The sequence below is a fragment of the Parus major genome, chromosome 14 (genome assembly GCF_001522545.3).
Source record: "Parus major isolate Abel chromosome 14, Parus_major1.1, whole genome shotgun sequence".
NCBI lineage: Eukaryota > Metazoa > Chordata > Aves > Passeriformes > Paridae > Parus > Parus major.
In genome coordinates, this window is record NC_031783.1 from 4,655,471 (window position 1) to 4,679,247 (window position 23,777).

The window sequence follows — 23,777 nt, forward strand, 5'->3', positions numbered from 1 at the left end:
AAATTTAATTCTACTCTGTCAATCATCCAGTTTAAACTAAGCCCAAAGTCTTAGATTTTGAAACCCTGAGGAGCCACAAAATTGTAGCCATCTAAATTGTTTGATGCTGTCAGTGCCTCTGTTTTATCCCAGCTCTTGGTAACTTCTGATTCCAAGAGAACAATCTCATAAAAGCCAGGAGAGCAGGTGGATTCAGTTAAGTGAAAATGTCACATAAACTTGCACATTGTGGCTAAGAGTTTCAAATGTGACAGGTGTTTTTCTTATTCATTATCTCATTTTCTTATTCATTATCTCATCTACAACAGCTTGATTAGTAGATATAGCCAGGATTTCCTCAGGAGCTGGGTGTCTCTCAGGCTGTGACCTACAGCATGAAGACAAGAGATGGGTCCTTCTAAATCACTTGTTTAATTTTGATAATCCTTTTTGGCTGTCTTACCCTGTTCTGCCATATTCCTGCTAGGGACTGTGCCCTGTTTCTTTAGAGAGCAGGCAAAATGTATGTCACATCTTGGAAAAGTGGCCTTTATCCTGCCTTCTCCCAGTCTGAAGAGAGAATAAATAGCTTGTGGTGAGGAGCCAACCAGCTGTGGGAAACTTGGATTTTCAGGGAAACTTCAATGTGACAGGGTATGGCCTTACAGTGCTAACCATGTTTCTTGGAACTGCAGTAGCACAGGGTAAAAGATCCATTAAAAATTGTCATTTATTGTATTTGAGCCTCAGGTATCCTACACATAGAGTGACAGCAATGGAAAATACAAGAGAATGTGGTTGTTGTTCTTTACTAATTTGAATATGTCAGTAGTGATTCCCTGAACCTGAAACAAGGAAAATACTGATAAAAGCTTTTGCTTTGAGTGACATGGCAGCACCCTGATTTTTTTATTGTATTTTTCATTTTTTTCCCCTTTTTTTAGATGATGAATATTTTATCATGGTCTGTGTATAACACAACAAATGCTATTTCAGCACATTTAGTCTGGCTGCTCAGTGCCAGGTTCTGGAGATGTCAGACAGTTGCAAACTTCTGCTGTAGGAAGTGTAAGAAAAACATTCTTAATTACCTACTTTATGGGCAGAATGCATATGATGATACTTAGAATGAATTTTTTCTCTTTCTTGGTATGGCATTCCCCATCCACAACCTGGCAGACACACATATTGCCTGAGAGGGTCTGTCAGGAAAATGCAACAGCTTTTACCTTGTCAAGTGGGAAGTATTCCCAGTTGAAAGGCACTGGATAGGATAAACTCCAAGTGAAAAATTATTCATCAGAATTATCAGTTTTCCAGTAATGTTTGCCTGGGCCTCAGCACTGCTTCCTTCCTAGCTCTGCTCCTGCTGAACTCCCACTTGCTCGTGTAAACAAAATCTAAATCCATGAGTGAAAATCTAAAATTACATCTAATTAGTCCTTTAGCATCTCTGAAACTGAGATAAGGCAAAACTGGGCAGAGGTGAAAGTGTCTTATAAATCCTCTGCTTTAGTCCAGGCAACATGCATCTGAGCAGGGAGAATTCAGTACAGTTCAGGCCTTGCTTGCATCTCCACAATGTATCTTTTAGAAGTAGGATGATGTTTTAAAATATAGAGGGAAAATAAATGGCATGAAATGCACTAGAGGATAATAATCTTAGAAAATATTAAAATACCAACAGTATTTGTCCAACTGTAACTGTCGACTTTTTTGCCAAATTACTTTACACTGGCATGAATTTACAGAGCAGGAGACCAAAGTTTATGGCTCATTAACAATAACTGTTGTACACCTACACTGTAATTCCTCAAAATGTATTTTCTCCTTTAGTACTGTGTGGAATGACAGTAATTACAGAAACTAATTGAATGAGAGAGTCATAACTCTAAAAGTCATAGTACTCATTTCAAAATGCTTTATTTCCTGAAATAAACAATCTTTATGGAGTGAACAGATATAACATCTCTTTAAGTTTATTAAACTCATTAAATATCCTTAAATATGTTGAAAAGTGTATGCTGTGCTTTTAATAGAGGGTATAGATACATGCAAGTATGACATCCATAAAAATTATAATCCTTAAAATGAAATTTCAGTGAAGCAATTTGTTTCAAAAGTTTGTCTTACCACAGCTAGTTGAAAATAGACGAAGTTTTCAGAATTTAATAGCAAAAGTTTGTTGCAAAATGAAATCCCTGGTTTCATCCTTGTGGTATCCTCACCCAGTGGAAGTTTCAGTAATTGCATGGTCAAAACAAAGCAATCCCTCCTCTTTAATGCAGAGCTGACCTGCTGTGGTGTTTTCCCTTCCATTGCAGGTTGGGGGGGAAGCTCCAAGTTCTGAAAACTTGGATACACCGGGGTCAGACCCACTCCCTGGTCTCACAGTCGTCCATGGAAATATCCACAGTATGGGGGATGTTTTGGGATTGGAAGGTGGAGAGGATGACTGGGTTTGGGGCAGAGCTGGGCATTTCTCCTGCTCACGCTGCATCTTTGGGAAAAACTGTTCTGTGCCCTTAATTTATTGTCGTGATGTGGAGGCCCCTTGGGGAAAAACACACGATCCTTCTCGTGCCTTGCAAGAGAGATGGCTGCAGGGGGAGGTGAAGATGCAGCACACCATGAAAACACGAGGAGGACTGTGAAGGAACTCGTGCACAAGTGGGGTCTGTGGGTCCCTGGGGTCCCTGGCCAAAGGTGAGCCTGAGACAGAGCATCGCTCAGCAAGTGCATGGCTGGGTCCACCTTCTTCACCCCAGCTTATATTCAAAAACTTGGTGTTTAACTGGGTTTTCTACTGAAGAAATTTGGGTGTACATCAGGTAATCCTCTTTTGTTTTTTTGGGGGTTTTTTTGTTCATTTGGTTGTTTTCTGGTTTGCTTTGCATTTTCTGTTGTCTGGTTGTTGTTTTTTTTAATTGCTGAGTGCAGCTTTTAATGGACAGTGATGGGTTATTTGTAGGACTCAGCAATGATTTCAAAAATTCAGGTTTCTAGGTGGTGTTTCCTATATCATTTGAAGATGATATACAGGAATTAAAATTCTTGTTAGTTGATAAGCTGTGGTTTAATGGCAATGGACTACTGTAGAACAGTGTAATGTATTACACTGTTACTCTGTTGATGTATTACATTACACATCAATGGAATAGGTAAGCAATGTAAACATAACATTTACCTGTAGTGCAGTCCTGCACTTCTCATTGCTGCTGTAGTGTGCTCAGAGGCTGTTTTAAAACCTTTATTGTTTTCCAAGGTTTCAGTCTGGTTGCTCTATGCTTACTACAAGAGCACTGTCTTCAGTAAACAGGAGCCCACGTTTAAAACAAAACAGAAAACAAATATTTTTATCTACAGTTATCTGTTTTGCTCCATTTTGTAGGTTGTTTATTTATTAAAGTAATAATGTGAATTTCCTCCTGGTGGAGAGTCTTTTAACACAAACTCTTTTATTTGTGGAATTGCTTTCCCTGACACTGATGCTGACAATCTTCATCAACATTCATCCAGTGTGTCATATAAACCAAGGTGATAAATGTTCTCTTGCACTCCAGGGTGTTACACGTGCAACCATTTTTCTCCATTTTCCTTTCTTTCAGCAGTCCCTGCTTTGCTGGACTGCAGAAACCTAATTGTAGTATCTTCTGCTCTCTTAAACAAGCTCATTTTTCTCCAACCCAACCCATCAGAGATGCTGTCAGTCAATGAGAAACCTGTCACACAGAGATCAGGGTGGCAAAGGGCTCCAGTGTTTAGGTTCTTCACAGGAAATGCTTTAAACCATTTTGTGCTAAAACCTAGATTTCTCTATTCGCAGTCCTATCAAATAAATCCTAAATTATCTGCTCTATCTCTTTGACAACAAATTTAAACAACACAAATAAATGCTAAGAATAGGACTGTGTAACACAAGAATAAAATCCAAGACTAAGATGGTATTTCCTCCTAATAATTTGGAATATGGACGATTTCCCTGTCTCATCACAGGTGACTATAATGGAATCTAATAACCATTGGAAATTATATTACTCTGCACTCTCCCTGTATCTAAGGGAGACAGAAACCTGAAAGCAAGTGGATGGGTCAAAATAGGGTGACTTTGACTCAAACTCATTGGCTACAAGTATTCATTATAAACAAAATCTGTCAAATCTTTTCACTAATAAGGGTGTAGATCTTATTACAGCCTCAGGACAGTAATAACTTATTCTCTGACATATTATGTGAATTTTATGTGCCTACTCTATAAAAAGTGCACAGTTTCCATAGCAATTTTGATACTTCTATGATACATGATGTGACAGCATGTACCATTTTTCCTCCTTCCATGATAAATTGTCCCCACCACTCACCCACTAGATTGCTGCTAGAAATCAGAATATCATTTTGATGTCGCTGAAAACTAATATTAATAATTAGGCTTAGATGTTTGCTCTGGCAAGAATAACTTCTTTATTATTATTTCACTGCTTCATTACTTAGGTTAACAATTTTGAAACCATAAATCAAGGATGATGAGGTGAAGTCTATGAATTGGTTTAAAAAAAACAGGGATAATCCCAAATTTACAGGAAGATGAGGTCCCATATTTTTGGTTGGGTTTTAAACAGACTTCTTAAAATATTTTTTCATTGTTGTTCTTGCCCTGAAGTTCATGAAAACTGGTTTAGTTTCTGGTTTGGGGAAAAGCACAAAGCTCATGTGGGTTCATTGAGACCTTAGGAAGGTTAATTTAATTTCCTATGTCTCAATTTACCCATTTGAAAATTTTCTGCTTGCAATTTTTCTCCTTGGAAGGGGCTCTGTTGCTAAAGCTTTTTAGCTGTAAGACGTGAACATTTTTTAAGTTTGGAGTTGCTTTGTGTGGTGACTTTAGCTACAGCACTTTTGTAGCTGTATCATTTCCAGCAGAATGGAAAGTCAATTACCAGAGGAGTTCAGGGAAAAGCTGACCCAAAGGGCATCTGAATCCCAAAATAATGTGTGGGACTGCAGGAAGGTACCAAAGGTGATCAGGAATCGTGCACCTACCGTGTGCAGGGCTCAGTTTCTTCTCCTGTACAGCAGATTTTAACACGTGCTCAGTGCTGTCCATGTTGGTACCTGATGGTGTTCTGGAGACATCAGTGTTTGCTTGTAGTAGATCAAATTAAGGGATAAAATTTGGTTTTGCTTAAAAATCTCATTGTGTGATATTATTAAATGATACAGTATAGAAGGTACATTGATTTACAGGTGTAACATGCTGTTGTGTCAGAGAGTTCTATTGCTTTCTGTTAAATATAGTTTCATTGAAGGTTACTCATTCTGCATAAATATGTGGATTAATTTGTAGGGAACTTTAGATTTATGTTGCTTTTTATGTGCCAAAAAATGTTGTTCACAGTGCATTGCCAGTAATGCTGGTTTACATTGGGTTTTGGATTAAAAAAAAAAAGTTGATTATCTCTCGTTTACTGTTAGTTGTATTGCTTTTATGGAAATGTCACAAAATAGAATCCAGTTTTATTCTGATAGGCTTACACAAGCTCCAATTTATGAGAAGTGGAACAGGTGGAACTTGTCACCATTATTACTGCTTTTATTATAGTTGCAAATACTGTCTTTATTATTTTTCAGTAGAATAAATGCTCCTAGCAAAACCAATTTAACATGACCTTGTTATTCCACAGTCCTAACTAGCTAAATGTATTTTGGGGTTTCAACTACTGATATTTCAGTTTCCTGGCAGCCTAGAGAAAGCTGTTGAAAAGCTTGGCAATTCTCCATTAAGCAGAAAAAGAAGGTAAAATTGAGCATTGGAAAGGCAGTTTATATGTAACTTTTGAAAATGTCCCTCAGTTCTTGTTCAGTTATTTGTAACTTTTATGGAGATAGTGGGGTGGCATTATTATTATTAATTATGATATGAATGAACTGTCTGACTCCACTGGTGGTGTGGGTTTGAGCTCTTGAAGGCTTTTCCATTGGCACAGGGCAAGCCTGGAGGAGAGGCCAGGCCCAGGACAGTGACAAAGGAATGCAGCTCCTGCCCTGCTGCCATTTACAAACCTGGCACAAAGACACAGCCCAGGGGCTGGTCTGAGGTGCTGCTCACCCTTCAGAGGAGGTCTTGGAGAACATTGGGAGCAGCTGGAGAGCACAGGAATTTTGGGGAGGAGGGCATGCATGCCAAACAGGTCATCTGGCCTATCCCCTGGCACAACCTGTGTGCTGATATCCAACTATTTCAATTGATTCATTTGATTTGGTTCTGGCTGGCATCATAACAATATAAATCCTGGGAAAAGACCTGGCTTCTGTTTGCTGTTCCTTCACTTATGGATTTTGGTTTTGCTGGGATTGCTGACCAATACTGTTTTCACTAACATTTAATCTGTCATGTCTTGCTAGCAAAAGCTACCTCAAGCTTCACCTGCAATGCCCTGTTCACATTGTAGTCTCTCCAGCACATGTGCAGCTCTGGTGATGAGTTTCTTCCTTTACACCCTTTGCCAATGCAGCTCAAAAGAACAAGAAATTGTCTGACAACAGCTCCTGTTATCTGAGGAAAAGCTCACCCAGGCAGACGAGGCAGGGGAACTTGACAGAGCCATGTTGGTGCCAAATGGGAATTCCCAAGCACTGATTTGTTAAATAGGAGGGCAACATGTGTATGATTGGTGTTGATTTTTACCATTTTTCTGATTTTTTCTGAATCCTTTGGCTCCCTGCTCTGTCTGCAGTGCTTGCATTTGCCCCAGCACTGCAATAACTGCAGAGAGCTATACAAACCAGGTGGTTATTCAGCAGACTTGTTAGAGATCCCATTTATTATTAAATGGAACCTTATTGGCACATTCATCAGGGTTTTTGTCCTGGATGTAAAATTCCAGTTTGCCATGATCAAGTTCAGTCAGGTGTTTGGCTTAAGTGGGAAACTGCTGAAAAGTTTCGAAGGAAAAGTAGTTTGAACAAAGGAAGTGCAATTTCATGGAAGTCAAACTGTTTTCTGCATTCATTAGATTCAGATTTGTTTTAATACTGTAATTTCTATCTTCAAAGGGTTAGAAACCCAAGAATTCATTTTGCTTATAGAACTTTTATGGATTAGATACATCCACTTAATTATCTTGGTAGTCTTCAGTTCTGCGTTACAATGAATTTTATCTGCAGCTATTACGAAATGACAAATTAGAAGTGACAAGTATTGATCAAATATTTTCAGCAATCAAATTTTTTCAAGCCAAACTGAAATGTGAAAACTGAAATGTTTTTCTGGATCCCATCTCTTTTCAATAAGTTTTTCTATGGAGGAAACTCTAAAGATTGCATGAGGTCTATTTTTGTTATGATTAATTGCATTTTGACTATTTTGTAAAGTGAAATCAATACAAATACCTTACAAATCATTATAATATCATTGAGTGTGCTACACATAAACCAAATTATATACATGTAGATCAGGGAACTGCAGAGTAATAACAAACCCAAACAAATAACTGTAAAGTAACAGCCTGGTAGAGATCTCGCATAAACCAGCATGTTTCATTGACAAAGCAATATATTTGGTAGACAAAATAATATGTAACTCTAATGAGGTGTTTAAATTTCAGTCCATGTTTCACCTTGTAGTATTTCTATTTTATGAATGAACAGAACCATTAAATTAAAAATGAAATGAGGTGGTAAATCATTGATTCTGTTGTATGTGAAGTTGTCGTATGCCTCTGGATTTTTCTAAAAGGGGAAAAAAAGCCCCTTACAAAGCTGTTCTACAAGTGTTGCCTTCTGCTTGGCTATTTTCCATTTATTTAACTAAAGCCTCAATCCTTCCTTAAGTTCTGCTCTCTTGGTAATTAATAACAAAAAGTTAGGCACTTTCAGCACGGTTTAGTTCAATGGTCAGGCAGCTCAAACTGCTGGAGCATCGCTTGTCTCGTGGCTTTGTTAATGCTGGCATTCCAGAAATCTCCTGTAGTTTGCCTTGTAACTGTCCCCACTTTTTCAAGGATTCAGGCTGCTTTAGAACTATCAGAATTTCAATTTTGCAGTATTAGGCAGATGTTGATTTGTAATTAGCCCATCAGTGTGTTGCTGCCCTTGCAGAAATCCCTGTTGGTGCTGGCAGTTTGCACTGCTGAGCAGCACTGGTGGTGTGGTCCCTGTTTTCAGGATGCTCATCTCCCTACCAGGGCTGGTTCTCAAACCAGCTCACCCCAGCAGCCCAGCCCCAGGGCCTCCCTGCAAACTGGGTGCTGTGCTGTTGAGTTCTGCAGGGCTTTAAGGGCATAGTGCCATGGGTCTGGGGTCAAGAAGTGTCTGTGGCATTGCTCTTGCTGTGTCCATTCAGAAGGAGCACTAAAATGGAAAATCCACACAATTCTATTCATAGTTGTATTGAAACCTTTAGGCTGCATGATGATCAGAACTTCAGGTGAGACACAGCATGGCAGAAGAAGTTCCTAAGGCCCAGGCTCAATAACTGTCTCTCTACCTTTTTCCTCAGATCCCTACTTTTAAATACTTCAGTTTCAGCTCTTGAAAGATAATGTACAGGATGCTGTTACAGCAGGTGACACTGACAGGAAAAGGCAGCATGACATCTCTTTAGGTGACTGATAGTTTCTCTGGGCAAGCTGCCATAACTCTTTAGGAGCTCCCCTCCAACCTTCAAATCTGTATGTGTTGCTGGAATCCATGTCTTCAAAACATCTCTTAAATCAAACATTGTGTCAAAGAACCAAGAAGTTAAATCAAGAAACACCTACTTCCTCCCTGGAAAGTGATCATGCTCTTCATCTTTGCAATGGCCCCAGGTGAAAATCATTGTGAGGAAAGTGTGAGTCCTAACAAGATTGTTATTGCACCTGGCTTAGTTCTCTGTCTTCCGGTTTAGCTCAGAGCTGCTCAGTGGTCTCCAACAGATCACACAAATCATTCCATCCAGGTAATTGCTCTTTTTCAGCCCTTAGAATAAAGACACAACAGTTCTGTACAATTCTCACTTTCATGACATTTAAAGACTTCTTTAGGGTCAGCAGCCACAGCAGTGAGAGTATTCCTATGAATTGTGATGGCCCCAAAGTCTCAAACTGGTACTTTTAAGTGAAACTGAAACAAATGCTCCTGTCTGTCTTGGGAAAATTTTTCATGGGCACCAGGCATGAAAACCAAGCCTTCTTTCTACCATCCAATTCCAGCAGTCCAGGCCTCCCCAAGTAACTTCTGTAGCTGGGTCAGTCTGTGCAGTAGTACAGCCTGTGGAGTGGGAGAATTCACAATTGAAATAGCAACTGCCTGACAAACTTCAAACTTCATGGAGGGGTCAGAACATCCAAGTTTTTCTTATTTTTTTCCTAAAATCAACTGATCTAATAGAAGGGTATTACCTTTCTCCAGGCTCTTGAACACTGAGGGTTGTTCTGCCACTGATAAATGAAGCCATTGGAAATAAGCTTGATAAAACACGTGGTAAGGATTTCAGTGACTTAATTTTTAAATTTGTGGGTCTGTGCTTACATTTCAGTTTCCCAAAGCTCACAATGTATTTGTGTTCCCTTTCTCTGAGCATCAAGGCCTGAGTTTTCATATCAATATTTTGGTTTTGCTGTCCAGATTCTCAAGTCCCAAGTTGTAGAAGAGGACTGACTTTGCCTCAAAGATCAGGTTCTCCTAAATGCCTACAACACTCTGGGAAACTTGAGCCTGAAACAATAAATCTTTCCTGAAACAGAGTGATCTGTGAGTAAGTTATCATTGTGTACTTTGTTGTAAAAATATATGTTGGGTACATAAGACTTGGCAGTTTTGTTCTTTCTTTTCCAGATTGTGTGATCTTTGCACTTTGCTGTCACACAAAGATCTTCAAATATGCACATGCTAAATGATATATTCTATCCAAATACATTGCAGAGAGAATTGTGTAATTTACTTGCCCTTTGTATCTAAGCAGTCCATGAGGAGAGAATAATTTGCTTTGGAGAAATAACAGGTAATTTTGAGTGACAAAGGCAGGAAAGGCTCCTTTGCAAGTGCTCATGAACAGAAAATGACAAGATCTGTTGAAAAATCTTCTTTGCTCTTGTTTAATATTGAAAAATGTTGGTTGTCCTGAGTTGGCAAACTTACCAAACCCATTTCTGACAGCTTTGTACCTTTGACATGGTCCTCAAAGTCTTAGAAGTATGAAAACAGTAAAAAGCAGAGACAGCAAGGTAGTTAATTGTGTTCCAAATGTCGACATTGTTAGCGTTCTTAATTTTTAACATATATACATTGTTCTAGGAACACACTGAACATGTGGCACTCTGAGGTTTGTGTGCATACAGCTGGCCCTGAATTCTGTAGCACCCCAGCACAGAAATGGCCCATGGCTCTTCTGTGGAAGGAGCACCACTGTCTCCTGCACCTCCAAGCCTCGCCAGTGGTAAGATGTGACCTGGACTTGCCAAAAGGGGATGCTGAGTTACCCCTTCCTGGTCATTTTTTATCACTGGAGGTCTCTCAAAGATGTTTTTCCTCCACTGGCTGAGAAATGTTTTGTGAGCCTATGAAGAACCTCTGAAATGCATAATGATGAGGTTAGAAAAAATAAAATGAGGTTGTTATGATGCTGGCTGTTGAAAATTTATGAGACCCACTTTGTACCAGCAAAACAAACCCAGCTGCCTCCTGCCTGTCTGCAAGAAAAACGTCCTTTTATTAAAAAAAAACCCTAAACAACAAAACATCCCCAAGAAATTTTACATTGTTTAAGTGCAAAGGTGGGGGAACTTCTCAGCTGGAGCAGCCATTCCATTTTTCACACTTCAGTCTTCTTTTTTTCTCAGCATTAAAGAGTTATTTCTGCTATGGGTCATCTTTTCAAGGAGGTCCATCAAGCAGAATCCATTCACTCATTTAAAGGAGAGGTGGGGGTTAAAGAGAATTGTTTTGCATTGATTAATAAAATCATAAACCATGTATCCTGTGCTTCATTTAACCTCATGCTCAGCAATAAAATGGAGGGAAAGGCAGTGAGCTTTGACTGGCACTTTATGGTGTCATCATCAGCTCCTCTGTTTTAGCAGTGCTGTTTTGGTCACAGGTGCAAAGTGTTGCACTAGGAGGATGCAATTGGAAATGCAGGATCAGGTGGGGGAAAGGGAAAAAAAAACCAAAACACAAACCCCAAAAAGCAACAAAACTTCAACAAAGTCTTTTAACTTCGGTGTCCTAAAACATGATTCGTGAGGCACACGGGACTTTCCAGGTCAATTACTCTTATTCTACTTCATACTTTAAACCCAGTTGTTTATTTTCTGTCCTTCTTGCAGAAAGGAATTAGAGGAAAGGGTGAAAGAGAGCTAGGATTTGAGCTGTAAAACAAACTATATATAATCCAGGTCTCTTTTGGTGTTCTTTTTCATTCTGTTCCACTTATCATGTGACCAAATTTGTGTCTCTGCAGCTGATGAATCCAATTTCATAGAAACTCAGTTGTCCAAAACCTCTGTCTCTTTCTCCTCACCTTTGACGCTTCCTGACTCTAATTCATTTACACATTTGACTGTGCATTTCCTTCACTGTCCTTTTCTATCTGTCTGCATTTTGTTCCCTCTCTTGAATCCCTGCAGGACTCGTTTTTCCCCACAAGGTCTATATCAGTGCAGTGCCACCGGTGCAAGACATTCCGCTGATGTATTGCACCTATACATCATCAGAGCAACAGGGTTTTGATAAACAGCTTTCTAATACATCATTAGATCATCACTGATGGCACTTTGATGATGTATTATATTAGTACATCATCAGAGCACTGTCATTCCAGTGATGTATTTATAAACAGATGGTGCTGTCATGCAAGAAAGAAGGGAAAGCGGGAGAGAACATTTTACTCTGTTACAGCACAAAATGCATCCCCACCTCTCATTTAATGAGATTAAAGGCAAAGACCTTGTGAGGGCATAATTGTCTCATTAGGTGTTTGGCTCTAAGTCCATGGACTTTGCTGTGCAGCTCCTGGCAAGCAGGCACATAACCCTCCTTGGCCAGGAGCACATGAAGCACTTCAATACTGATTTTCATGTTTATTGTCATTCAGTCATAAAGCCAGGGCTATTTATCATTTTTCATAGTTGCATGCTTGCAGGTGTAATTAAGTTCTATTTAATATAGGCACAACTACAATGGTGTTTGTGGCAGGGGGGGTTGTGCCAAACACTCGAGCTGGGAGACTCCAGCAGCAGTGGATGCACTGCTGGACACTTGGTGTCAGCTCCAGAGGCACCTTCCACTGCTCTGAGGGCAAAATCTTTTGCAAGCCAATAAAAGAAGGCAAATTATTTTTATTTTTAAGAGATGAAGATCTTGTTTTGTTTAGTATCGCAACTGCCAAGATAATTATTGAATTTACAGTCAATATCAAACATTTTGAGAGCTAGCTCTGTAGCTTGTTAGATCTAGCATGTTGAAGTTATTTCTCCTAAATTATTAGGATCATCAACACCATTTACTGGGTTTAAGCATCTATTGCTTATGTAATGTCTTGCCTAACTCTATTACTTAACTGCTTTTGCTGAGGAAGCCTTTTCATTTTTCTTCTTCAGGTGAGGAAACTAAGAAAGATAAAGATCAGGTGAACTGTCCAAATGACACAGCTACCCTGGGGCTGGCAAACTCCAAACACTTTTAACCTTGGTCCTACACACGAGTGGTGCAGCAGGTAGGTCAGTCTTATTCCATGACTCATTTACAAGGCTGTGATTTGGGATGACTGTGGTGAAATATGACCAAAGTTTTTCTCATGTTATTGTTGGATGTCTGGTTTGGACTTTTGATTTTTTGACAGAAGATATTTTTCAAGGTTCCTTGTGAGATTGGTCATCAAAATGAAAATTGTGTCCCCAGAAATGATTCACTTGTAAATATTGTGTGGGTATATATATATATATGTATAAATATGAAGAATTATCACAAAAACATATTCAAAATATCTATCTGTATTTTAACATGTCAAGAAGTGAAATGGAGTGAGATTTGCTTTCCCAGTTCTCTTAATCCTATATTTTCAGATTCAGAACTTTTTGTGCAAGGGACATTGAGGTCAAACAGATTCGTTTTGCACTGATGGAAATTTCCCATGTTGAATTCTCGATGAATTGTAGATGAATGGAGGTGAATTTATCCTTTCTGAGAAAGGACATTCCACCAAAATTGCACACAAAGGATGGAAATACATAGGGAAAAATTGTACATGTTTACTTCAGCAAAGATTCATCAAAAGCAACATAACCAAGTATGCTGCATAATGAAAACCAGAGGCAGCACAGTGTGGTATCTGCTAAAACTTTAGAAATATCAGTATAGGGCTAATTCCCTTCTTTGCAGTGTTTGCCTCAAGTAGGTATTGTTCTGATTCTCATATTTCATACAACTTGTAAAGTCACAGGTTAGAAATAGTTTCAAGACTGAATTTTGTAATTTAAATAGATGAGACAAAAATTAAGAAATATGAAGATACTGTAATATTAATTCTACAGATGGAAAACTGAACATAGAGAAATAGAATATTTTGCCTGAGGTGCCTGTGTCTGTAATAGAGATCAGGCTTAGAGGTGGGAAGATCTGATATGCAGATCTTCAGTATTTGGTCCTGGAGTGTCTGCTCTAATTTCATCCTGCTGCTTGGCACAGACAGTGGAAGCTCTATGTGTATATAGGGGGAAGAAAAAACAAATTAAAAGTGTTCTGCCACTGTACTTAATAGGAGACTCTGACCTGGGAAATGCTGAAGAATTGCCAAATCCACAGGGCCCCCTCAAAAATTGTGTTCTTAAACTCCAAAGCTTGGGAGGAGCTTGGGTCAAGCTGAACATGTGTTGAAATCCTTTCTGTGGGAGAGGAGCTGGCTCTGTTTTATTAGATTGCATTTTGGCAGCCCTGGAACTGAGTCAGAGACACTCCAGCCGTGCCAGGGATGAGCTGGGCTGGGTTAGCAGGAGGGCAGCCTGGGGCAGTGGCCCTGCCCTCGGCCACCCCCTCAGGGGACACGTCCTGGGGGCTTGGGGAAAGCCAGGCTCTGACCCACTGAGGGCTACTGAGATATGGGGCACCATAGGAGGCCAAAACTTTCCTCTTCTGAGGAAGGCATTGAACCAGTGGTTCTTGAGGTGCAGCTCAATATACCCAAATATCTCATGGCTTTCCCCCAAGATGTGCTGTTCTGTGCTGTTTTGGGGATTCAGCCATCAGGACGTGAAAAAGGGAAAACAGTGTTCAGCAGAGGTGAGGGATCTCATACTGCAGAATGTGCTGGCCAAATAGAAAATGGGGGAAACTGGGGATCTCATGAAATTCTCTGAAGCTTGGCATTTGGAGAAGGATAATTTTGTCCATTGGAGTTAATGAGAAATACTGCTTGGCAATCACTCTTTAGCATTATTTCGTACTCAGACAAGGAAAAAAACTGTGCCAAAAGTGCTCATATTAATTTATGTATCTGTTAAAATGGAGAGTAATGGGGTATTCTCATACAGTACTTTCAAATGTGAGGATGCCAACTTCTTTTACACTGGTGGGCATTTTGCAGTGGCAGGGTCTCCCAGGCTGAACTCGAGTCCATGAGCTGCTCTATGATTATTCAAAGAGTGCAGCAGGGTCTGAATTTTTCTCAGCTCTGTGTGTGTAACACGCTGCAGCAGCCGTGGCATTTCTGAGAAGAACAGGCAGGGTCATCTGAGTCAGAGCACAAACCTGATTAGGTGGTTTTGATCACACAAACGTTTTTAGCTCAGTAAGGAGTCAGGGGGTGCTGTCTGTAAATCTTCCAAAAGCCAGGCCTGGGAGACTGCTGTGACAGTTACCATAACAAAGGGAAATAACATGATGTAGCAGAAACAGGTTCTTTTCAGGAGGAAATGGTATTAATGCTAACAAAAGGGTCTCATAGGTCATTCAATAGTTCTGTTTTCCCCAATTACAGACTGTGTGGTTATCTGTTTTAATATATGCATTAATGTATTTAAAATAAAAATTTGCTCAGCCAAAGTAGAAATTGCTGTCAGGTGGGAATTTCTGATTGGTTTTTTTTGCAAAACTGGAAAAAAGAAAATGTTTTCTTAATTAATCAATTTTCTTATTGCATACAACAGGTAGATGAAAAGGAATCTAATATTCTATTCCTGGTTAAAAAATTCCATTTGTTGGTCACCTTTAGGATATAGTCTATCTGCTGTGGTCAAATAGCTAACTGGAAAAAATCAGCTTCAAGGAGATGATGAGTATAGGAGCAAAAAGTGGTGCTTGAAATACATATTTTGTTCTGAAGACAAAATTTTAAGATAATATGAGGATTTCTGAAGTGGAAGGAGAAGGTGTTCTCTGGCATTCAGAAGTGAGCTAGATCATGTAGTTAGAAGGGAGTAGACCATGAGATACAAACATTTCCGTTCTTCTGGCACTTTAAATTCAGATTTTTGATGCTGTGTACAGTTCTGAACCTCCAGTAAAAGATGTTGATAGACTGGATCCAATCTGAGATGGGCCCCAAATAGTCCAGGGGATGGAAGGGAGAGAAGCCAAGGCAAAGAGGATCCACTGAGAACAGTTAAAAGTGACTTTACATTTATAGCCCTTCTCTGGAGTTTTCTTCTTGGATAAATCAGTCATCATCCACTTTCAAAAATATTCTTTCCAAATATTACATTGATTGATATGACCTAACATTTTCTCCTCATTTAAAATGTGAAGCCTCCCTTGCAAGATTTAAATGCTAAAGACCAAAAGTTTTTGGCATGTGGGCAATAGGGAAATAGCTCCAAAATGGATATCTGAGCTCATGTATGAAAAGATGGAAAAGATCTTTCCATCTCAAGTATTCAGGAAAGAATTCTTGGCTATTTGGAACCAACACTAATTATGAGTAAAATGAAATAATTTTTTAGTCTCAGTTTTTTTTTGGGGTTTTATTCAACACAAAACTTGATTCCTCAAGCTTTCAGGAATTATTTTTCTATATTGTTCCAGGCCAATGAAATAAATCCTGGCCTTTATAATAAAAACAAAATAAAAGTGTTGGAGGCCTTAAGTACTTTTTCAGATATTAAACAACATTTATATCAATGTAAGAATAAAGGAATAGATCTGAAATGCTGGCCAGCCAGCTGTGTGTGTTGAAATTATTAGTGCAAATGGAAATCATGCAGTTTGTTACTGCAAATGGACAGACAAAGGGAAATCATGCTTTCTGTCAGGAATGTGAAATGAGATTGATACCAGGTAGTATTCCATTATTTCAAGATGCCAACAGTTTTGACAGTCCAATTGCAATTACTGGAGATAGTGGCTCAGCAAATTGAGAAGGAAATTAGGTTTGATCGTGTGAGAGAGAACGCCACAGAGCCCTCCCTCCTCCTTTACAAAGGTATGCAGATTCACCAGTGAGCTTTTTCCTCAACAAAAGGCAGGCAGGGGGAATAAAAAAACCCAAAATCATTAATCAGAATTCTCAGGCACTCTCAGGAAATTGAGGCAAGTTTATTCCCTACCCACAAACAATGTTGACAAGCTTTCACTGACCTGCCCTGCTGTTCTGTACCTGGCCTAATTTTCATCTAGGGCCAGGTTCAGGCTTCTCCTTGTGCCTTGCCAATGTGCTCTGTCAACTCAAACTGCAGCACAGAATCTTTGGCTCTTCTGGAGAAACCATCACCTTGATGAATCACCTTCCCTTTCTGACATCTCGGGGGTTCATACAGTCCCTACAAAGATCTTTCAGTTAACTGGAAAAATTCTTTGTCAGGAGTTTCTTTGTGGGGGAGATGGGATTTGATTCTTTGGCTGAATTCCATGGACTGTGATTCCATGGCTGAATCAGAGCAGATAAAGATGACAGACATGGCAAGATACATTAGGCAACTCTAAGTATTTGGAATCTAACTGAGCCTAGTTCTTTGCACTAGGTCTGCACAACTTCTGTCAAGAATAAAAGGAATCATGCTGACATTTACAATATTGTATCATAAAAGATATTTTAATTGTTTTGATACCAGCATTGATAAAAATAAAATGTGAAGATGGAATCCTGTGTTTGACATGAAGACTGGGGAGCACCCTTTAAGCCAAGTATCAAAGATGAAGCAGATGCCATTTTTTCTGGGCCAGCTGAATTTAACACTCATTGCTATGGATTTAGGGAGGTTATTTACTCAGATTCACAAAAGCCTACCATAGTGCCAACCAAAATAATAATCATTCACTAGTCCAAACAGAGAAAAATACAGTATTAGAAACATAAAAGCACATTGTTGCATCTGAACTGCTGATGTTGTGGTTCTGTAACTCATAATTTTCTGGACAGTTTCTATGCAAACAGATTTTTGTGTGGCATTTTAAAGTCTGAATTTAATGTTGTCTTTTGAACATAAGTGTTAGTGGTCAGCATCTACTGTGTCTGTATGCTTAGATGTGTATGATTAGCAAAGAGTTTTGTGACTTTATTTCAGGCCAGGATTTATACATGGGCCTTGATTTCTCTCATAAGTGAGCAGAGGGTCCAAGCCATGTAAAACTGTTTGAATTCCCCTGCACTGGTGTATTCTGGTGTATTCTGGTGTGCATTCCCCAGAAATTCCTGGAACAGGGTGAACCTCCTCTGAGAGTCAAGTTTGTAATGGCCAGAATTAATCTCACTTTGCTTTTACCATGCACTGTTGTTAATTCTGGCTTCACAAGCACAGCCTTTTCTCAGTGTGATAGAGGGTTTTGAAAGCTTATGCAGTTCAACAGCCATACAGCAATTAACAGATACTGCAGTTGAAGAGAATAATATTTATTAACTTGGAAAAAGTATAGTGTCTATAATGTGAGTAATTGTTGCAGGAAACATGGGAAGCCTCAGTGGTGAGGAGTTCCTGTGTCCCTGCCATCAAAGAGCTGGGCCTTGTTAGCTTAGAGCACATTTGTTTTCCAAAATATTCTCCCTGAGAAGTTAAAAAAAACCAAAAAACCCCAAAAAAAAACCCCAAACAAATAAACAAACGGAAAACAACAACCAAACCAAAAAAAGCCACGCCAAAAAAGGCAGTGCTGTGGCCTGGTGCCCAGGGTGGAGGCAGCAGATGGTGTCAGGCTGTTAAGGAGAAGGCAGTAATGTTGTTTGGTGAATGCAGCAGTGTGGGGCTGGACCCAGGACAGTCTCTCTTTTCTAACATCCTGAGCATTCCTGGCAATGTGGGCCTCTGATCACATCCCAGGGCTGCAGGAAAAGCTCTCTGAGAAGTGGGCTTGAAATGTCATTAGGTGTAATAGAGAGGTCATAATTACAACAGAATGCTGTGTGGTCATGCAAGATGGGAAAGTCTGAGGTGGCTTTGCTGTAGCCTCCAGGGACCATTGTTCTTTAGGAATATTTTAATTCATTGCACTGTTGGCAGCAGCTCAGCCCTCCTGTCACCTTGCTGGTGGTGGAACCTTTCAGGTAGTTGAAAAGCAAGAACTGTGTGAAATTTTTGTATCTGAGTTTTTGGGATGACTCTGTGGTCAGTGCCCTGCTTTGTTCTTCTCACTGCATATTTTTCTCTGCAAGGAGTTAAACTTTGATTTTGGAGGCAGCAGCTGCTGTGACTGGAGGTGGAAGCAGAAATTCAGAAATTTGCTGTGCTGCAGCAGTGAAAGCAGGCAGTGCCATGTCCTGAATGGATGCAGCAATAGCAGACCAAGGCTGAGAGAGGGCTTTATTTGTCCTGGGGAGGAATCACACTCAGAAGAAGGATTGTGCAGTGTGCTCTGTCAGTCTGAGCCTGTATCACTACAGAAGGTGCTTCCTTGGTCGCTGAAATTAAGTTAATTCCTTAGAGATACCAAAAACTGGGGTAATTTACCAACACAATAATAACATGAGGAAATAATTCTGGGACATATTCTGTAAAGGACTGCTCAAGTGATACTCAAAGACATGGAAAGCACATGCTTTCCAATACCCTAGGTACTCTGGTTTTTTTGCAAAGGGGACTTAGCCTGTCTTCCCAGGATATAATATTCTGTCCAAAGGTTGTGTAGCATTGGAGTATTAACCAAAAATTGCTGTAATTTGTGGTGCCAGCACAATCCAAAACTGCAGGGGATGATCCATTCCATGTATGTATATAAAGACACAGCTCTTGATGCTGTGTCAGGCTAACATCTGCTTGTTGACCTTTATTGACTTTTCTATGTCAGGGAGTTCCCTTTATAACCTTTTTCCATTTATCTGCCTGTCCACTGCAGTGCTTGTTCTGAAGGATCAAGGGAGGGAGGATTAAATGTCTCCAAAAAGCTGTAGATAATCATAATAGAGGTGGTAAAAGAGAGGTAGATTTTCACCTTTTTTTTAGGTTTAGGTAAAGGATGAGACTTGCAAGTGTGTATTTTTTGGTTTTTAGTTTGTTAATGTAAGGTCTACTCTTTTTAAAGTAAATTATAAGAATTTTCCTAGGTAAGATTTCCACACATCAGTGGGAGGTTTGATTTAATGACCTCAAAGGGTCCCTTTTGGAGATGTTTCAGTCATATCTGACAATCTGCTCTAAAAATTACCAAATGAGTGCTTTTTACTGTCAACATAATACACCTGTGGGTTTCTGCAACATGCAACAAGTTTATTTTGGACTAGAAGGATTTATCAATAACTCTTGAGAAAAATATTACTGATAGTGGTAGGTACTTTTACAGCACAGTCCTGCCAAATGTTGGGTTTATCAGAGAAGATGAAACATACAGGGATTTTTCCATAAATAAATAGTTTTAAAGGTCACATTTTACTTTTGTCATAGTCTCTTAACCTTAAATTGCTGGTAAAGAATAGGAACACAAGTGACTGAATTGACAATTTGTTAAAAAAAACAATCAGAATGTTCAAGACTTAGGATTATCTCTTTACAAGAAAGAAACAAGTTCTTTTCTTGAGAAAAAAAAAATAAAAATCATTGGTGTGTAAATCACAGTTGTTTCTGGAATAAAAAGCCAGAAGGCATTTTAGATGAAGGCCAGAGGTGTCACCTATACCTGGAAATTTGAGAGGAGATTATTTGCAACAGGTGCTTAAGAGACAAGAGTTTATATTTAGAATGTCATGGGTTATAATTTATTTTTTTATATTTCCTTAGCACCTACCAGCCAAAATTACAATTTTGGGAACTACAGGTCAGTCAGCTCCAATTTGGTCTTGCTGATACCCAAGAAAGAAACCAGTGTGAGTGGGAGCAGTCATGTGAATTAACCAGGTAAAGCCTTCCTGGCCACCCTGGTTGATTTCTGTGGAAAATGACTTCATTCTGGATGAGGGGAGAGCAGAGAGATCATTTGTCTTGACATCAGCAAGGCATTTGACACTGCTTTTCATGCACTCTTGTATCAAGTTAGGACCTCCCAGTCTGGATGAAAGGACAACCAGACAGGTAAAAACTGTTTTAGTGGTCCCAGGATAGAGGCTGGGGATTGTGCTCTGTCTGGAGCTGCTCACAAGGGGTGTGTGTGTAAAACACACGTGTGTTTAACATCTGTACAGATGTTTAACATCTGTAACAGCAGTGTTACAGGAGAGGGATTGCTCACATCAGCCTCAGAGGGGACTGGAGGCAGCAGCTGATGCAGCAAGGGCAGGGCAGCCATCCCGAGAGACCTGGGTGGGCTGGAGGAGTGAGCTGACCAAAACCTCCCAAAATCCCAAATTCCCAACAGGGAAAAACCTCAACATCATGTGAGGAAGAAAAACACAGCAGCAAGAGCAGCAGGAAAGGGCCAGGATGCCTTGGTGGCCCCAAAGTGAGCAGAGCCAGCAGTGTCTGGGCAGCCAGGAGGGCTGGGCTATCAGCATGGCCAGGAGATCAGAGATTATTTCCCTTTACAGCAGTCATTAGGCTGTGCCTGTAACACTGTATTTGCATTTAGGACTCACAACACAGGCCCTGGTAAACTGGGGGACTTCAGTGTACAGTTCCCAAGGTTGGCTCCTTAAATTAATTCAGAGAAGGTTTTTATCTAAAAATTAGAATACCAGTTGCAATAGAAATTTTATGCTAAACTCCTCAGTACTTCTAATTTAAAATCTGCTTTCTTTCCTTTATTTCCAGATTATTTAAAACCTAGATTTACCTTACTTTCTCAGGTGATCTTTTGTTTATTTAGGGAAAAATTATACAAATGCTCCCAAAACACCCAGGAAAGAAATATATATTGATGTATTATGAAATTGAGTGAACTACAATGTACAGGTTCTATACAGGGAGAAGAAAATGGTGATTCCTCAGGATTCTGATTGGCTACTGATGATGTAATTGTGCATTATTAAGTGATAATTGTTTTATTACAGTGTTTACAAGGAGACAAATGGTTTGTGAATCAATGCACAGGGAGGCCACAAAACAAGTTGCTTATTGATTCACAAGCTGTTTGTATCAAAGTTTGCTGTTTAGAAGAGAAAACCAATGTACTCCAGGGTGTAGTCATAAGAATAATGGTCTAGGAAGGATGGAGTGTGAATTTACATTAAAAATTGGCTCAAACTCTGAATTATGCTTTTCTCTTTATAATATTGAGGAATCACATCTTCTGAGCCATGCAAAGCAATTCCCATTTCTCTGCCATCATCTTTTGTCAGCCATCAGGTTATGGGGTTCAGTGAACTCATTCTCAGTTCCTTAAGTCAAAGGACACTTTGTCATTAGTTCCACAATTCGTTAAAGTTACAAATACTTTGCTAAAGTATCTGCCTTTTTCTGGAGACCAGATTAATAGATGTATTCCCATTCTTCCAAATGGTGGAATACTCGAGTGTAAAATTGTTGGCCTACATGAACACAGTGCTGGATCAGCCCTTCTGTCTCACACACAACTTTCACTAATTTCAGGAGCACTGTGCTGGAGTATTTACCAGTTTCTGATTTTGTAGATCAGTGTCTTTAAGAATTCATATTCATGGACAAGTCACTGAAGCTTAATCAATTGCCATCCATCTGCTGGACAGAAGTTTACAAGGCTCTGCAATTTGGCTTATGTGTTGGAAACCCTTAGGAAAGAGCTTCAGCAATGTCAGTTTAACTTGGAACTAAGATTAAAATAGGCAACACAGAAATAGATATTGAGCTTAAGCAGGGCAGTGTAGTGAATCACCTTAACTCAGCAAAATGTTTGACTCTTCATGGCTTAATAACACACTAAAAAATCCCAAATCCCTCTTCTCTCTAAATTCACATCACATTCTCCATTGAAGAGAAAGTTTCTGTAAAATTAAGCGACCTGAAAGAGGAAAAGAGTTGAATGGCATTTTGTACCTGAGCAATTCTGGTAGAATGAAAGTATTTTTATTCAAGGCTAAGGACTGGTTGTGTTCCTCTGGTGTCTGTGTTTTCCCTTTCATAAGATCTGCTCACACATTTGAGGGCCTTCACAAAGAGATGCTTGTACCCAGCAGCTTGATCCTTTACATGCATTGTTTAGGGACTATTGCAAAAAAAAAAAGGTTTTATTGAAATGTCATATTCCGTTTCCTTAAGAGGTGTTTTTAATCTAAGCAGTTTAAAGGAAAGCATTAGCAGATGAAATACTATCTTGTAGCACTGAGGGGTAGGTGTGTTGGGTTTGGCTGTACCTAAATACAAGGTGGGACTTGAGAAGATGCAGATATTCTCACAAATAATGGATTCCATAACCAAAACAAGCAAGATTTGAATCATCATACACTGATCGACTTCTCCTGCAAACTCCTCATTGCAATCAGCAGGAATTTTAGGAAGTTTTTAGAGACAGAATAAAGCTGTAATTTTCAGTATGAGATGATGACTTGTGTTTTTTTACATCCTGATACTTGTGCACGAACTCCAGAACAGGAATAATTCTACTCTGGAGCATTTTAATTATCCATGTGCAGAAGCATTTTTGGGATTAAACCATTGCTTTCATTCTTATAGTGCCTATGTTGGTTTGTGGTTTTATTGGGTTTTTTTTGCCCACAGTCAAACCTAGTAGAATAATTCCAACTTTTTGCTTCCTTATGAAAAACTGAATGTTATATATTTCTTCATTTTGGTTTACTTTACTGCAGCATTTTGTTTACTTTTGTTTTATTTAAATCTCCATGAGCAGTGTCATAACAGTACTAAAGATTTCTGATATGTTTAGACCAATTTGCAGAAAAAATTACCCAATTAGGGAAACTTTTCTAATGGTCTAAGGAATTTAAATTTCAGCTTATAAATGCAGTCATCCAATACCTGGTCTTAAGCAAATTATGGTTTTCATCAAAACAAAGGAGTAAAAATTAATTTTATTGGACTTGAAGCTATGGGATTAAATATTTTGTCTTGGAAAGGAGGGAAAAAAATTCTCCAGTGGGACATCTTTTGTAGGAGTAGTTACAATCAGATTTCCTCTAGTCTGTTGTCCATCTCCTCAAATCCAATATTCCCTCCATAACATAACACACAGCCTGCTTCTTCTTCTCCTCTTTTGAATTTCAGAAGAGTTGAAAGTCTTGACTGCTTGTGACAGCAGAGCTTCTCCTTGTCTCTCCTGGTGTGTTTCTGTCTCTCCCTGCAATTCTGGTTTACACTCTTTTGGAGAAGACAATTATAACAATACCTTGAGCAAGGCCTTAAATTTAACTCCCTTCTTGTATGTTTGTAGGAAGAGAATTGAGCTTGGCATATTTCCAGTTGTTTCCTTAATCCAAAATTTAGGTTTTTCCAGTCTTAAGTCAGGTTCAGCTGATACTTGTCCTGTATCTTTACATCAGCTTCATTTCCCTGTTTCTGGAACTGGCCAGGGCAGACTGCACATTTTTGTCTCCCACA

General features: G+C 39.3%; 1 long non-coding RNA gene across 3 annotated transcripts in view; it reads left to right on the plus strand.

The window, feature by feature from the left end:
- The first annotated feature begins 9,367 nt into the window (after positions 1-9,367).
- Positions 9,368-23,777, plus strand: part of LOC117245155 — a 49,748-nt gene continuing 35,338 nt past the window's right edge. For 2 of the 3 annotated variants that reach the window (XR_004499477.1, XR_004499476.1), the window contains exons 1-3: positions 9,368-9,441; positions 9,586-9,715; positions 12,558-12,673. This is a non-coding gene — a long non-coding RNA (uncharacterized LOC117245155). The remainder of the gene's footprint in view (positions 9,442-9,585; positions 9,716-12,557; positions 12,674-23,777) is intronic. The other variant, XR_004499478.1, reaches the window with a different exon arrangement.